This window comes from Cenococcum geophilum (genome assembly GCF_001692895.1).
Source record: "Cenococcum geophilum 1.58 unplaced genomic scaffold K441scaffold_20, whole genome shotgun sequence".
Classification (NCBI taxonomy): domain Eukaryota; kingdom Fungi; phylum Ascomycota; class Dothideomycetes; order Gloniales; family Gloniaceae; genus Cenococcum; species Cenococcum geophilum.
The window spans coordinates 1691468-1696274 of NW_027137578.1; positions in this window are offsets into that span (position 1 = coordinate 1691468).

The following is a 4807-nucleotide window of genomic DNA, read 5'->3' on the forward strand; positions in this document are numbered from 1 at the left end:
TAGTAATTTAAATACTACTAAAAATACTACTACTTCTTTATAAGTCGCCTATATAATATACTTATTTTAGTTTAACCTAGAGTCTATTTAAACCCCTAGGACCTTAAGGGTAGCTTCTAGTTTTACTTTACAGCTCTAGATATTTACTATTAAGGCTAGGTCGCTACTTACCCTTTTTTCTCTTATAAAGTAAATAAACTAGTAATTATCTAGTACGAATTTAGCGCTATATTGTTTTGCCTATATAATGTACCTATTATATACCTAGTTTAGCCTAGTATAGTTTTCTACTACTATATTTCCCTATATAATTAGGTTTATATTATCTATAAATTCTAGGACTATTATATCCTAGCTATTATTATTATTATTTATTTATTCTATTTATTGCCCGATTTAGTCCCTTTACTAGGTCTATATAGGCTTCTATCTTCTATTTATAGAAAAATCCCTAATAAGGGAAAAACCTAAGTGTATCCTTTTAGCTAGTCTTACGCACTCCGCCTCCGCCTAGCCTATTTACCTTTATAATATATTTACCTTTTATACTATACTTCTAAGGTATCTTAGAAGGTCTAGGGGGTAGTAGAAGGATATAGTAAGTCGCCTATAAGCCGCCTTTAGCTTAGTAGGGTTATTTAGTCCCTAAGGGGCTAAAAAAGGGCGTATCCCCCTATGTCCTCCTATTAGATTTTATACACTATCTAGAACTACTAGAGGACTTCTTAACCTATAAACTATTATACTGTTTTATATAGGCCCCTACTTATAAATAGTATTTAGGTAATATTATTTATGCCCGCCATAGCGAATAGCTAGTCTTTTACTATATAGTAGTTATAGAAGAGTATTATATAGCGTACTAACTATATAGGCTATTTATACGTATAGTATAGTATAGTATTTAGGATATAGATGCTTACTAGATATACGTTTAGTTCTAAGACCTCTATCTATAGTAGAAAGGCGGCTTTAAATTCTGCCTTTATCTNTCCTTTATATAGGGAGAAAGTTAATATTATTTATAGGGTGCTCTACATAGTTCCTCTCTACGCTTTTACCGCCTTCTTTTAGCATTGTTTCTACTTAATATTTACCTATCTTGCGATGTATATAGTAGATCTCTACTTATACTAGTAGCCCTATATCCTCTATTATTATTATAGTGCTCTACTAGCGTGGCGATAGGTCTCCGCTTAGTATTATAATAACATTTATATTTTCTGTTCTCTCTCTACTACTTATAGATAGAGGGCTTTTTAACTTATAAGCTTAGGCNTAATGCNTCTTTATAGGGCCCTTGCTCCTTATATACGCTCTATTATCTAGCGTATCTCCTTCTCTACTAGGTGGCCTTATACTATAGATGCCCTCTATATAGCAGTTGCTTCTATATATACATCTAGTAGCAGTATTACTACTTTACGTTTTATTACGGTATATAGTGTCCTTTTATAGGCCCCTATAATTCTATATAGCTATTATCCTAGCTATTATTATATATCTTTAGTAGTTTAGATATAAAGAAAATAATTAGAAATAGAAATAGGGGTAATCCATATATAATACCTATAGGTATTAGTATTAATTCGCTTTTATAGCCCTTAATTATAATTTTTATAGTACGCCCTATTAGAAAGGCTTAATTATCTAATTTAGTAGGCCTTTATTTCCCAGGATTTATAGAAGTCTCTTATATAATATATTATTAAATATTCTGCTTAGGTCTAGGCTTAGTATAGATATAATATATTCTAGGTAAGCTTACTATACCGCTTAGATATTAGAGGTAATTAGGAAGAGGGCTAAAAGGGTTAATCTTTTCTTTCTTACGCCTACTTATATCTATGGTAGTAGCTTTTATACTTCTGCCGCTTCTTATATACGTTTTATAACTATCTTTTTTTATACCTTTTATAAGACGACTATAGTTATTACTTTAAAGTATTTAGGTAGTTTGCCTCTCTAAAGGTAGGTAGTTACGACGTTAGCGAATAGTATTACTACCGCTTTTACTACGGCTTTAATTGCCTTATTTAGGGTCTTATTTAGCCTTAACGCTTTACTAGTAGGGAGCTTTTATATAGCGTCCTTTATTTCTTTTACTAATATTATATAGGTCTGTTTAGCCCGCGCCTAGAAAGAACTTCTACTAATATTTTAATATTTTCCTCGTTATTATTTATATACTAGTCCTATTCTATCTAGTAAAGTATAAGTAGGTAAAAGTCCCCTAGCGTCTCTTTAGCAGCTCGCCTACTTTACTTTAATATATACTAGAGTCCCTTATTATATAGTTTAGTAGGGTTTAAGGTAATTTCTTCTAGAAATTAGCGCTAGCTATTTCTACTCTCCTTTTATATTATCTTCTTAGGCCTATTCTTTAGGGCCTTATAGCTCTATTAGTAGTAGGCTTTATTTATTACGCTNTACTATTACCTTGCCCTTTTTGCGCCTATAAGTAGTTAGGCCGTTTCTAGTAACTTTTTACGGTAGGCGTATTTTTNAGGCTAGGCCTTTAGGTAGTATTCTTTTAAGTAGTTACTTATAATCCTTTAGATATTCTCTAGTAATACCTAAGGTACAGCTACTAGCCTATTAATAACTTCCTATGTATACTTTTTTAAGTTAAATTTCTTAGTAACGTATCTTTAGCGGGTTTGTTACGCTAGTATGGCGACATTAAGCGTTATCCATATAGGTATATAGTCTAAGATAATTACTAGCTTATCTACTTTATAAGGAAAAAAAGGGTAAGTATTAACCTAGCCTTAATAGTAAATATCTAAGGATATAAAGTAAAACTAGAAGCTACCTTTAAGGTCCTAGAGGTTTAGGTAAACTCTAAGTTAAACTAGAATAAGTATATTATATAAACTACTTATAAGGGAGGAGTAGTACTTTTAGCAGTATTATAAATAACTACCTTAATATAAGGACCCTCTTTTAAATATATACGCCTACTATATATAGTAGTAATAAGGTTAATAATACTATACAGCTCCTAGATTAAGGGCCTAAGACTANATAGCAAGGTACTAATAAAAAGCTCTTTAGCGCTACTAGCTAAGCTATAAAACTAGTNCCTATATAGAACTATAGGGGCCTATAGAAGAATACTACGCGCTATACTAGAACGCGAAGTAGTAGTTTTACTACTAGACTTATATATTAACTTAACTACTATATAGAGAGCAGTTATAGTATCCCTTAACCCGCCGGCGTCCTACTAGAAGCTAGTCCGTGCTTAAACACCAGAATAAAAATAATATATATAGCTAATTACTATTAATAATGCCTTCTAATCGTTCTTCTAATAATATAGGCCTTGTCTAACCGACTCAGTATAATATTTAGCCAAATTAATATGCTAAAAAGCCACCACTGAGGCCATAGCCGCTGCCCGATTTTACTCCTATAATAATTTAATTTGGTTAATCTAATTGGCTAGTCCTTATTAATAACGGTAGGATGTATTCCGGTGGGTTAAGGGATAAGGCTACCTAGTAGAAGAAAATATATACTAAATACTAAAACGTATTTAAGGAACGAGATATATATAAAAAGCGATAGCCCCTTAAAGAGGTAATATATCTAAATATACTAGCTAGGAAGCCCTTTACCTATAAATAATAGAGAGAAAAGGAAATATAGGAAATATTATCTTATTAGATAAAGACCTAGCGCTATACTAGTAGAGCACTATAATGGCAATAGAGGATAGGAGGTTACTAATATAGATAGAGATTTACTATACTAATTATAAGATAGGTAGATCTTAAATAGAAGTAATAATAGAAGGAAGTAGTAAAAATATAAGACGCAGCTATATAGAATACCCTATAGTTAATACTAACTCTTCTCTTATATAAAGGACTAACGAGGGTAAAATCTATAGCTGTTTTTCTACTATAGATAAAGGTCCTAGGTCTAAATATATAGCTAATATTTATATTCTAAATATCTTACCTTAATATATAATAATAATAATTTATTACTTAATGTTTAATTTAGATCCCTATTAGGCCTATATAGACTGTGACGGCGCTAGAGCGCGTCACCTAGTTAGGGGTTCGCTTAAGACTTGGCATATGTATATAGACGTGGCCTTACTACCTTCTCTTGCTCCTTAGCTTAATATCTTCGTAATATAGCATTCGTTCGCTTGATCTTGTAAGTATTCGTTTAAGTCTCTGTTGAGACATTTGTTCGATAGTTCGAGCCGTTATAATTAGGCCTATATAGACCACTTTTTAGTTACCTTAATATATATACCGGTGGCCTATTTAGTTAATATATTATATACTACTATTTAATAGCTGCCGCTTAGTGGGGGACTAGCTACTCGCTAGCGTAGGCATAAATAATATTACTTAGATACTCTCTATAAGTAGGGGCTTATAAATAGTAGTAAAATAGCTTATAGGCTAAGGAATTCTTTAGTAGTTTTAAATAGCATATAAGATCTAATAGGAGGACACTAAATAATACGCCTTATTCTAGCCCCTTAAGGACTAAATACCCCCGCCTAGCTATAGGTGGCTTACTAGCGAATTTCTAGACCCTTTTACTACTTCTTTTAGATTTTCTAATATACCTAGGAAGTATAGTATATAAGGTAGACTAGAAGATATAAAGATATACTAGCTAGGCAAAGGCGGAACAAATAGGACTAGCTAAAAGGAAATACTTAGAGTTTTCCCCTTATAGGGCTTTTTCCTATATAGACCTAAAAAGGGACCAAATTGGGCAATAAATAGAATTAATAATAATAATTATATAGGTGGTTATATAGCTAATTATAGAA